The following is a 13,432-nucleotide window of genomic DNA, read 5'->3' as shown; positions in this document are numbered from 1 at the left end:
TGGGCAGAGATAAGCGTGCACAGCAAGCGGCGCTGGACCAAATATGGCGGCTGGTTGCGGTACTTTTCTCGTTCCAGTGACTTTAACCACCCTGAGATCAAAGCGCCATCTGTGGCTACAACTAGAAAACAGCGCATCTCGCATTGAGACTTGTAGCGCCATCTACTATAGCATTCTAAAAACAACCACCTGCCACGTGCGAATGATGACGTCACGGTTTAATATGGTGGATAGAGGTGTAACTATGTGAGTATGACGTGAGCGGACGAAATGCCGGCATAGTTTTGGTATCTCCAATTCATGATGGCCGCCATTAAAAGTGGTTGTGCCCTCTCATTCCTTTCTGCCCCTTCGCCAAAAAATATCCTGATTGGAAAAAAAAATTATTTACATATGTGCACATGCCAAGGTTACCGGCTACATTGACATTCACAAGTAGACGTGACGCTAAGCATGTAAGGCGAGCAACTTAGAGTCTCCATAAGCATCTTAGAGCAACTAAGAGGAATAGCCTGTGAGTGATTTAAGACGGGGTAGCATATCTATTCACAGAAGAGCGAAGCAGCACTAATCTGACACGAAAAAAAAGACAGCGCTAGTTTGGTCTAAAGAAAAAACAAGACGATCGTTGTTAACATAAATGAATGGGCACGACCACTGCCAGAGGAACTCTTCCCCCCAAGAAAAAGAGTTCCTGTGACAAGAAACTGATCAGCTCGCTTCGAACATGGCCAAGGATTGGCCACACAGCGCGGCGTCGAAAGCCACCAGCGACAGCGGTGCATCGTTTGCGCCATAAACTAAAAAGACCCGCAACAATTAACAGGCGAGCAAAACGGCCGCTGGGGAAGCGGCCGCGGGAGAGAAAGCTCGAAATGCCCTGCCGACGGAATCCCGCATGAACCGCGCGCCAAAAGACGCGCGCTACCACGCAGGTGACTTCAGCTTGGCATGGCGATTAGATTCCTGAAGCGGGCAATTCGGACAGGTACTAAAACGGTTGTACAACAGAATTTTATTCACCACGGACCTGAAAGGGACAGCCGTCCCTCGTACAAACAAAGATACACAACAACGACTAGTGTCGCCCGACATACACAAAAAATACCCTCTGGCGACTAGCGTCCCCCGACCTATACAAAAGATGCACACTGGCGACTAGCGTCGCCCCGAAACATTCACAAAATCCGAGGATGTCCAAAAGAGTTCAAAAAAGGGTTCACAAACGCGCGGGGGGAAACACACGGAACACTCGCGCACAACACTCCGCACACGATCACCGCGCAGAAATCCCGCGCGGCGCACTCAGTATGGCAGAAGCCGCATGGTCACGTGGCCCCTGCCTGTGTTGATGAATCAGGTGCTCCATCGGCGCAACAATTCTGCTTTCTCGAGGGTGACACAATCTAAGCACGCCTTTTCGAAGAGGCGCGCTCCCACCTGCTGCAAAAATGGAAACATGGCTCGCTGGGGTCGGCCCTGCAAGGAAGCGGCGCCTCTCTGGCGCAAAAACAAAAAGGCAACCATGCACAACAGTAGCCGCACAAACGAATCGCGCGGCCTGGTGCGCGAATTCAAAGAAACAATAAACGTACGCGACATCTGTCGCCAAAATGTTCTCGCCACGACGCATTGGAACATGGCGTGCTCGAGGGTCTCAGTGTCGCCACACTGCGGACACCGCAAAGAAGGTGCGATGCCCCACGCTGTGACGCGGACTCCCGTGGGCAAGACCCTCAAGCCTCGCAGCCAGCCGAAGTCGCGGACGTCTGGTGGAAGGGTGTGAGACGTCAAATCTCGCCACCGCACCCGCTTGCTCCGCTCTAGCTGTTCTGGTGTAGCTTCCTGGATGGTGAGGAGCTCGCAAACGCGGGAGGACTGCGCTTGAGTGACGTCGACCTCGGGCAGGGTTGCGGTGAGAGACTCAGCCGTCCGACGGACATACCGAAAGAACCTCGGCTGCTGTTCGGCTGAAGGACTTACGACATGACCAAAAAGAGGCGCCGCGACGTCCCGAGAAGGTAGGCGAGAAGTCCCCTCCCCGGGTAGTCGGTGGCGTTGACCAGGTCGCGGACGCCTCGCGCAGCTAGAATGCTGCACATTGTGCGCAAATCGGGCAAGCTGAACTCGCCCATACGCGTGGGAAGGCGGAGGAGCGCGCGAGAGACGGTTTCCGTATTTCTCACCCAGAAAAAAGCGCCACAAAGTGTGGCCAAAGGACGCGTGAATATGCGCGGCGGACAGGCGACGCGAGCGACGTAGTAGAGCGACGCGCAAACGGATGATTTGATAATAAAAGCGCGGTCGGACAGCGACAAGCGAAAACGCGCTGCCATTGCGAGACGTTGCTCTGCGATCGACCTTAACTGCGACCACGACGCCGAACACCTTAACCGCCGAGACCCACTCCACGTCACCCAGCAGGTCTGACGCAAAAGCGCCGAAGCGCAGAGCTTTGCTTTTATCGCTATTAAGTAGGGCGCCGGACAGCTTGCTGCAACTCTCAAAAAGCCGCAAAAACGCTACGTAGCTGTCCTCGTCCCGCAAAAACAGGGACACGTCGTCAGCGTACCCGGACATCTTCAGTTGACCTTGACCAGGCAAAGGGAACCCGCGTACCGATGAACACTCTGCTATGCGACGAAGGAACAAGTCCAAACACAACACGAATAACATTGGTGAAAGGGGCCAACCCTGTCTGATGCCGCGCTCAATATCGAAGCGGTAGCTCAACGAGCCGTTAAAGAGCAACCGAGCTGTAAGGCCGGAATACAGCCGCTCTAAACGAGCCACGAACTCGGGCGGAAAGCCGAAAGCCCTGAGAACGCCAAATAGGTAGCTGTACTCAACTCGGTCGAAGGCCTGATCGAGTAAGACGAAACTACCCGGTATTTCGTGCGTCAGTGGGAGAGACGAGAACACGGAGCGTCCGGGCACGCTGCTGGTCTGTGCAGGGCTTAAGAGCACCGCTAAAACATTACTCAATCTTTTAGCCAGCAGTGACGCCACGATCTTGTAATCCGCGTTAAGCAGAGTGATCGGGCGCCACGCCTGCGGGTCAGATGGGCACCCGCAAGGCTTAAGAATTAGCACAACACGGCTCTCTCTTAAGCACTGCAGCCTCTCGCCGTCCCTGACGAAGGCGTTCACCATCCGAAAAAGGTGCTCCTCCAGGACGGTGTAAAACGTCGCATAAAAGCTGCTGGGAATGCCGTCAGCGCTTGGAGGTGAGACGGCGTTCATGCCTTTACCGGTGACGAACAATTCGTCTGAGCGGACCGGGGCGCTAAGCTGCGTGCCGGCATCGCTCAGTACTTGCTGCAACTGACCGCAAAAGCTACGTAAAGCGTCCGCAAAGGAGGCGGAGTCCCGCCGTCCGGCCACAGAAACAAACAGGTGCGAAAAGTGACGCTCAAAAGCTTCAGAGATGGCAGCCGCGCTGCTGCTCCTGGTACCGTCCGGCAAAACCTCCTCCACGCCCTTCATGAACTAAATCGCCCGCCATGCTGATTTACGCTCGTCTCAGGTGTTGGCACTTTCGACGCCTCCACCCGGGCCTCCCAACGCTCCTTCAATGGCTGTCACGCTCGACCAGTCTGTGAGCAGACATGGATCCATACGCCACGCGTCTACACGTGGGGCGCCCCCGTCCATGTCCAGTACTGCTGACAGATTTCGATGATCCCTAATGCGTGGGGTGCCCGGGGGAAACGCGAGAACACTACATGACACCACACAACACTCCAACTCGCGTGGAAACAGGAACTTGTCGAGGCGATTAGCCGACCTGCCCCGCTCCCAGGTAGCACCAAAGCTGTCACCGTGCAGTTTTACCCACGCGTCAGTCAAACAAACACAAATATCCCGCAGTGTTCGTGCCCCGGCGTAGGGTCGCCCCTGGCCTGGACCGCAGACATCACGTACGGGATCTAAAACAGAATTAAAATCTCTGACAAGACTCAAGGATAACAGTCTAACAAAAAAGAATCTAACAAATCAAAGAAACTAGACGAATCGGAACGGCGGGCTGGTGCGTACACTACTACCGCCCTGACGCACCTGCCACCCAAATAAAAGTCGACCACGAGTGTGCGGCCGTCTATGCCGTAAATGCAGTGCGCGCCAGAGCAAGAAGAGCTGTTAACAAAAACAACACCACCACACGAAAAGAAGAAGTTCATGAGAAAATAGCGTCAACACAAAACCTGGACTTAAAATCGGTGACGTCACGTGGGCAACGTAGGTTAGTTTCCTGTAAAAACAGGATGTCGACGCTCTGTGCTCGGGCGAAGTGCATCACCTCTCTCTGCTTGTCCTGTGAACTAAATCCCTGAACATTCAGGGAGAGGGGGCAGGACCATCGGAACTGTCATCCGCGTCTCTGGGTGCTTCCCAGCTAATTTACCAGTGTCCATTTCGTCTGCGGCCTGTGCTCGTAAATCGAGCGGCTGACTCTCCGGCTCGCGATGACCCGCCGCTCCGATCGCCGCCGCCTGTATAGCGCTCGGCGTTGCCGATAAGTTTCCACCGGCTTACCGCTGGTCCTCCTCAGCCTCGTGTTGGCGGCGGGGCTCACGACGTGGCAGGCCTTGGTGTACCGAAGTGGTGAGGGCCTGGCGTTGCTCGCACGTCCGGTCCCCCGTCAGGCGAAGCACTGAGCCGCTCTCTGTGGGCCCGCACTCCTTCATGGACGAGGTGGACTCCGAGTCCCTGCTCGCCTCGTCCTCCGAGCCGAATGGTGCGAGCGGCTCCGGTGAGAAGGCGTCCATTGCGTCGGAGACGGACCGGGGACGTGGGGGAGCCAAATGCGAAGAGCTCTGAGAAGCTCTCCGGCAGCACGTCTACAGCCGCGATCTTGGCGTGGTCCAGGATGGGGGTGGCAGACGGGGGGGGGGTTCACGTTCTGGACCTCCCGGGGGGTGTCGACCGGGCGCTGATCGGCCGTGGGCTGCAGATTGTCGTTTCCAACTCCGTTGCCCTGCTCGGGTCGGGGCGCCTCGGGCTTCCTGGCGGCGGCTGCATCTGCATACGAACGCGGGCGCAGGCAATCCGCCGCTGTGTGCGGGCCGCCGCACCGCCTGCATGCCGCCTTGCACTCGGCCGTGTCGTGGCCGAAGGCCTCGCAACGCGAACACCACGGCGTGCGGCACGTTGCGCCGACGTGGCCCTCCTGCCCGCAGCGGGAGCACACTTTACGGACGCTGCGGTAATCGCACATGGCGCGGTGCCCCAGGATGGAGATGAAATTGGGCACGGGCTTCCGCATTTCTATCCGCACCAGCCGCTGTCCGTTCTCGACATGCCGCCGGCCCTTCAGAGTTGGGTGGGTCACCTCAAGCACTTTCCCAAAAGAGCTGAGTGCTGAGGTGAGCGAGGCGTTGCCTACGTAGAGCGGCAGCCGGAACACCATGACGTTCACGACCGCAGGACCTACGCAGGTACCCGGGAGTGACGTGCCGTTCACGGCACCCGCTACGAGAAGCTTTCACCCGCTACGAGAATCTTTTGAGACGCCGCAGATGAGACTACGGCGACGCAAAACTTAAAACCGCCCTGGTGCTGAAGGAAGGAAGGAAGGAAAAGGTTTATTGAGCTCTAGAGAGTAGGTGAGCAATTTGGCGGAGTCAGATGTGTCGTCCGTCTTCTTAGCAATGGTCGTCGCGACTCCAGCAACTTGGGGCTGACAACAGCCTCGATGCCATCGACTAAGTTGTCGGCCGAGGCTTCGGTCTTCAACGTGAAGTTGAAGCAGTGCGCCTTCGGGGGAGGCGCGCGGAACGTTGGTTCTCAAGGGGGACCAGTTGACGCCATGCTGGTGCCGGCCGGGGACCGGGATCAGCAGGTGGGTAGCTTGAAAGGGATGTGGGACCGCGGGCAGCACCTCCACCAGGCTCCTGGGTAGGCAGGGCAGCAAGAATTTCCGGGCGACCGGTCAAAAGCCCGGCGCCGGGGCGATGATCCTCCAGGGGAGCGTGGCCTCCTCCTGGGGGTGGGGTGGCGGGGCCCAGAGGTCCGCTACGATCCATGCTCGGGGTTTGCCTCTCCGAAGACCGGCAGCCTAACGGCTGTGATCTTAACAAAAAGGCCAAGAAGCGATCCTACAATGTGTAGGAAAACTGTCCCGTTACGGGACCGCTTTACATACATTTGTTCTGCTCTATATACTCCTACAACAACGGGCACCCATCCGCGGACCGTTGTATACCGTATTTGGTAGGGGAATAAAACCATATGGTTTGTGGTATAGAAATGAAACCACAATTAAATAATAGGTAAACATTGTTTACATGAAATTACATATTGAAGCGTTACCATATCGCACCGCAAGCCGAATTATATACCGGCCTTGACCCCGAAACAAATCATTTCCTTTTAGGACGTATCTTGAGGGGTTGCAACTCGACAATGGGTAGACGTGCATCGTAATGTCTCTGATAGATGGCGCTAGGCGGTTATCGTTCCGATAGGTGGCGTGCGTGGACGCGTAGCCGAGCATGGTGGCAACCCACCCCGTTTCAAAGGGCATTACATTCCCTTTCTCGAGAGAGCGGCGCGTTCTTCTTCGCTTTCTTCGTCTTCTAAACCAAACAGCTAACGCTCGTTTCTTTAACGTCTTCCAGACGGTGACGGCTTTCTTTTTGTGCCGACCGGCTGCTTAGAAAATAAAATAATCTTGAAGCCTTTTGCAAGAATATTGTTGTGCATATAGCATGCACAGAATTATAATTAAAGTCGCTTTTCTTTATTAGGCCCCTCGTTCGAAACCTTCCTTTGGGCTTGCACGTCCTGACGAGGACGCCACCAATTCGCCCGCGATTCCGTGTTGCAGCCTCTCTCTCAATCGTATCAATATTTTCATCGGTTGTAGGCCAGCAGAAGAAAAAAAAAACTGAAAACCATCACCTAGAATTTTATGAGTACAGCACAGCACATAGTCATGTTTAAATCGCCTGCGATAAGATTAAGGGTTGCAAATTTCTGGTTGCAGCCGTTCCTTTATCGCGTTCAAGAACCCAAGCAGCACAGGTTATCGGCCCAATATTGCAACAGGATGGTCTCTTCCTGGTCTCCTGTAGATCCAGCCTTGCCAATACAGTTCCAATGTTGGGTAAATTACTTCTGTGGTGCTTGGGAAGAGACAGTTGTTTAACCTACATTAAAAATTATGAGTCATTTTCAACCTGTTCTAGCACACGAAACCTCTGTTTATTTCCGTTGTTTTGCAGTACTGACGCCAAGGGGAAAAGAAAACTCGAAAATTGCTTATTGCACGAACAATGACATTTTTCAGATTAGCATTCACTCTTTTAGCCATATGGTCCTCGCCTTCGGTTAGACCTCACTATATCGCAACGGGACCTTAAGTCACTATACTTTTCTTCTTGCTACTCACTCGTTGATGGGCTTCATGAATAAATTCTTCTGCTACCTCTAATAATTTACTAATTCAACACCTTACCTTCGTATGGTCACGGCTTGTCACCTTGCCAAGCACACATCCTGCACGATGTAGGATATGCGCAGAATATGAAATCTAATTATTAGCTTCTCCATTCGGCCTCTCACTCGTCCGCTTCAGGTTCTCCCAGCTGCTGATGATCGCGTTCATGATCCGTTAATATTTTTATTTCAATTAAGTCTTCCCATAACTCCCTTCACATGCCCCTACCTGTGTCGTAGTTACTAAGTCCTTGCTCTTTTGCCTGCTTTTGCATACTTTGCGCTAAAGCAGCTCATTAGTAGAGTGTTCAGCACATCACTGTCTGCCAATTCGACGTCTTCGTAGAAGATTTCGGCTATCTGGGCATCATCACTGGATACAGATGTGTAGACATGTGCCACCATAAATTGTTAGCTTTTACAAACTAAATTATGATTGCTCTTACTCTCTTGTTAATGCTATAGAATAGCCGTATGCTGCCAGCTATATCCTCATTGATCAATAATCTCACAACTAGTTCTTCTCTGTCTGCTAAACAACAATAGTACAGCTCGTGCCAACCTTTTACGATTTCATATCCTTCATTTGTCGTTCTAGCCTTAATATCCCTCTGACATCCCATTTAACATCCGCTGTTTCCTCAAGCAGCGCTGCATGGCCAGCCATACAGGATAAGTTTCTAGCGCCAACGTTCTCAGTTTCCGTTTTTAACGCCAGCCCGTTCCGAGCCAGAGATTCTTAGCGCCCTTCGGTGCGTCACAGGCCTGACCATTGCCGTGGTCAGTTGCTTTGCTTTGTTGGGAAACTGAGGTCCATGTATTATAAGTCATGGATGTTGGTACATGGTTGGTATTCACGCAGAATTATTTGCCAATCGCACTGTGGCACAGGCCATCTTCTTCGGTGCAACACTTAGAGGCTCGCAGTACGCAGTGCTTGGATCAGACACACAACGTGTGAAGATAGGATCTAGCACAGCACTCCTGCACCATTCTATATATCGTACCAGTATCTCGAGTCAGAGGCGTTCTCAACAGGCTCTGCTGCCATTTGACACAGCAAGGTCAGGCGGCCATAAAAGCCATTGTGAAGTGTTTAGCAAAGCGCTGTCGCACTAGCAGCGAGGCATCCAAAGACCGCGAAAAGCTCGAATCAAGTCCGTTCCGAACCACCCCGCTTGTTTCCGTCCTCTCACCGTGGCCAGTTGCATTCTAAGAAGAAAAATCTTCGGTGATATGCGAGGCAAGCCGACGGTGCACCTGAGTAGACAAGTTTGCATCAAGCTGAAACCGCTTAAACTGTCAGCAAGCGAAGGTCGACGCGCTCTTTTGAAAGTCTCTCGCAGTCACATTAAATGAAGGCAGCTCCCGTTTTTCAACGCTGTTTCTCCCTCAGTTCAAAACAGACTGGTGTTCGTTGGACAGTCGGCAAGGAATGGCCGAGTGTCCCAAGACATGACCCATCCACGACTTGCTCCCGCGCCTCATAGACACGCGTGCACACACAACAGCATGGAATGCATGTGCTGCTGGAGAACGAGGCACACGTGGACTGACGCACGACGCAGGACGAGCGAGCCCAAGGAGTCCGGTTGGCCCGCGCGCGAACCTGCTAGGCGCCAGGGTAGGGCCGGGGAACTACGCGCGCTTCCATCGGTCGGCTGCGCCGGCGGCCACGGCGGCGGCGGCGGCGAATGGCCCGACCAGTGGCCTGGTGGCTCCCGATTCCAATGACCCGCAAGTGAGAGTCCCCTGGCGGCGGCAAGCTGAAGCGCGGTTGGCGAGAGCATAGCCGGTCGGCCGCTCATGGGCTGCGTTCTAATACTCTAGACGTCGCACTAGACGTCTAACGTGACGTCTAGTGTGACGTCTAGGAAGCCGTCTACATGTCCATATATTTGAACTTGTCTACTGCTCTCGCCGCCTCACGGCATAATAATGTAACTAACGCTTATGAACAGTTATACTATAATTTTTCTCAAACTGAGCAATAACGTTAATTAAAAACGTGTTTTAAACAAGTCTGCACATTTTTTTCTGAATGGACTTTGCGCGTAAATCGGACTGGTGGATGCGCCTATCGGTCAGTCTACTTGTAGCAGACGGGGCCGCTCTCCGAAGATGACGCTAATGACATATGAGATTATTCTTTTATTATTGATGCTAAACTCTACATGGTCCTCGAACGTGCTCGTCCAGACGGTCCTGTAATCTTAAGAAAGAATACGAAAGACTGAAATCAATATGCGCGAAACGCGATACGGCAAATATACACTACAACAGGGAAACACATGCTTGCCATTAAACCTGCTGTCTGCCGTACGTGGTACTCGTAGACTGCGAGAAACCTAAAGACAGCAGCGAGCTTTAATCCTGCAAAGACTAAAATCAATTCGCAACATGCCGGTGTGTTTGATCTGAGACTGTAGAGATAAAAAAGAATGTACTCGAAAGAGTTGATGCAACTAATACAGCAACAGAAAAACATTTGTTAGCCGTCACGCCAGCCGTCTTAACGCCCATCGAAAAACCCAAGGAGAGCGACGAGTATTCATCCCTAAAATCAAGGTGCTCTTGAGATCCGGCATCGTCAGATGCCGGATCACGTAAACAGACCTAGAGTGTCCGCTGCTGTAGCAAAGCTCTCAACTGCACGATTTTCTCCTGCGTGATTCACTGGTAGGAATGGCTCGTCGACGAAGAATAATTAACCACTAGTTTGCGTACCAATTAACATAATGTCAATGACTCACATTTTTCCTTTCCTATACTCCGGGCACAGTCCGACGGCCGCAAGAGCACAACTCGCTCACCCGCGCACATCAGCTCCGCCATCTTTAGACAGCAAGTTAGCCTGCATCTATGTAGACTTCGGCGAAGCAGTCATCTTAGACGGCTTCGTGAGAAATGAAACGCGTCCCAAGATGGCGGCTGTCCGGCTAGACGTCTAAGAAGCCATCTACATGGGAGTATTGGAACGCACCTATGAGAAGGCGACGGAGCGCGATTTCGCAGCGGATGCGAGTATAGTTTTCCTCCGGCAATGCACCCTCCGCCGCCGATGAGGGCGCGACGACCCCAACGCTACACTGTTCGCTTTTCCCCTGCTACTGGTACGGCGGGTAATGTTCGTCCGGTGTTGCGTTGTCGCCTGTAGCTGGTGGGCAGTGTTGTGCCAAAATGAATGAAAACAATAGGTAACTGGACATTAGCGAGCCCTCCGCGTAACTCATATGGGCACACATTGTTCTTCAAAAAAACTGGGCGACGAAAAATTGTTAAACGATAAATGCCTCATCCATTCAGTGCTGAGAACAATGACGAGGATTTTTGATTTTTTACGCGGAAGGATTTGTATGCAAAGTAGACTAATCTTTTTTTAGATGCCCTAACCTTTATTAAATAAAAGGCCTCGAACCATTTTTTGTTTAAAGTGGCAAACCGACCCAAATATCTGAATGTTCATGCTGTTTCATCCCTACTTCAGTCTGTCAGATGCAAGAATATCCAATCCGCCCAAGGCCCTCGGCTGGGGCTCCCTGGATAGACATTCCTTTGCACATGTACTAGCTACAGCCAGGATTTATATCTTTTTGAGACTCGCCTCTACGTTTTTGTGCTGGTACTAGGTGCAATATTGACTGCAATGTCACCTCCAGTCCCCGTGCGACACTTGCTTTAAGCAGGCAGACAATATTCACCTTTGCTTAGAGACCAAATTATGGTACATACAAGTACAGGCACACTCGCATTTCGATGAATTCACAATGGGAACTAAACGTTCACAAGTAGTAGATCAGCCATATCGCGCCAGAGCAAGTGCTCCGTCGTACACTGACCGGCCGATCGCCAGGAGGTGCTCGGTTCATAGCAGATCAGCTATAAAGAAGCTACCGGTGCGTTGTGCGTAAAACAGGAGTGTGAGTGTCAGGAACAATCACTCTATGCACAGCCTGGCGTTCAGATACGTCCAAAGTAGCAGGACAGCAGGAAGTCCACGGTGCTATTGCTGTCAAAAAGTGGCCAGCGATGTCATTTTTCTGGATAGACGGGATATATTGCTGCCTTAGAATAACTGGATGAGTGAACCGTGCGAAGAGAATTACTTTGATCTCGTAAGAAGAAGAACATGCAAACTATTTGCGGCAGAAATAAATGGGCCAAACTGAGTCCCCCACTTTGCACTGAGCGAAACAAATTAGTTCGACTGGTTTCCCTGGAAACAAAACCCCACACAAAAACCAAGCACATTCTGTGCATTTTGAGCCAGCTAACGCTTGACACTTCAAGCGATTGGAGTACATACCCCAAGTTTTCAACAAGAAACAAACTGCATATCTTTGAGCGTGAAAGCCTGACAAATAAAGGTCATCCCGGTTAGTTGTCTTCGACCGTACACATTCACACTCATCACTCCAGTAATATTTCAGGTGCTTGAAGTGTTCAATCTGTACTCCGAGGTACCTCGCAGGAGTACCAGACCACGGCTTATTTTGAAAGGTGCAGGTGCGTTGCTGCAAACGTCATGCCAGAGTCCGGAAGATTCATCCCAGTTCACTTCGCAGGCAGTTTGCTTACTAAACCGTGTTGCGTCTTTTATCATGCCATCCTGACACAAAACGGCTACGCTGTCTCCATACGACGTTTCTTTTACTTCAGATTCCTGAAGTCTAAAGCTTTGTATCCTTCAATTGTGAATGAGTTTTAAAAATATGACTTCATGTAAATGGCATTTTAGAAAGGAGCAGAAGGGCATCCTTGCCTGAGAGACGACCATATCCGGAAGCATTTGTGTGTTGCTTATTTATGACGATACTGGTAGAACAATTTGCATATGCCATTTGAACTCTATGTATTATGAGAGATCGTATTGGCATAATCCAGTATTGAAAAAAAGAATTTCCTGGATAACCCGTTTGCAACAATAAGGCTTAAACTGCGCACCTTCACAAGAACGAGAGAAAAAGAGACAAGACAGCGTTTTTGCCGCTGGAAAGCCTTTTCGAGATATAGTTGCAGCATAGCAGCATGATCCTCAAATCCATCGCAGAATTCCAAAAATTTCATAATTAGGTGAATATTTGCAGAGACGATTCTTCCCTAAATGCCCCAAGTGTTATGCGGCCCTACCCTATCTTCAGTAACTGATTGCAAGCGCTTCTCTTCGATGTGCATAGTAACCTTGTACTTGTTCTACAATGGCCGGTATTTCACTGACAGTAATTTATGAGCCCATCATAACTTTCCTCATTTTTTGGTGTTGACTAGAAGCATAAAACGTAGGAGGGTTAGCGGGTTTTTGTGCGAAGTTGCGGCGACTTTTGATATATTAAAGGCTAGGTTCGCAGTGGAATACCTCAGTTCTGTGACCACAAAACAACTCAGAAAATACAAGCTTGATTTCACGTTACCGGCTTCTGTTTATAGTTACTCATAAATTAGAGGGTATGTAAGGACGTCTTAAATATAGTTAAAAGGACGCCAGCCCGGTCTTTAGCAAAAAGGTTCCTCTTCTTTCTACATATCGGTACGTTGCCTGTTAAGCCATTTTTTGAAATAAAAAAAATGCTCGATTGTCCCATGTACGGTTTACTACCTAATTCGCAGTGAACCAGAAACCATAAACCACATTTTTATTTTCTGGGACGCAGTATTTTTTTTCGACGCCTTGCAGCGGACTTTCAAAAAGTACCTGACAGTCGCGCCATACGGTATAAGGTTTTACTGTAGATAATTAAGATAATGTGCCTAATAAATTATTCATGTTGCTCTGCCTCCACACTTTATATATGAAAAACAAGAATGGCTGTAACTGACCCTGATGGGGTTGCTAGCTTAGCGTGGAAGTATTTCATCAGAAATTTGGCTTTCAAAAAAAAAAAAACTCTCCACTGCTCATGAGGAGCAACCTGAATGGATGCCAGTGTTGAGTGACCTGACATATTTGAAACGATTTTTAATCACAGGTCAGCGTCAATTGCGGCTGTAAATT

The sequence above is a fragment of the Amblyomma americanum genome, chromosome 9, assembly GCF_052857255.1.
Source record: "Amblyomma americanum isolate KBUSLIRL-KWMA chromosome 9, ASM5285725v1, whole genome shotgun sequence".
NCBI classification, from domain to species: domain Eukaryota; kingdom Metazoa; phylum Arthropoda; class Arachnida; order Ixodida; family Ixodidae; genus Amblyomma; species Amblyomma americanum.
This window is presented reverse-complemented; position numbering follows the sequence as displayed.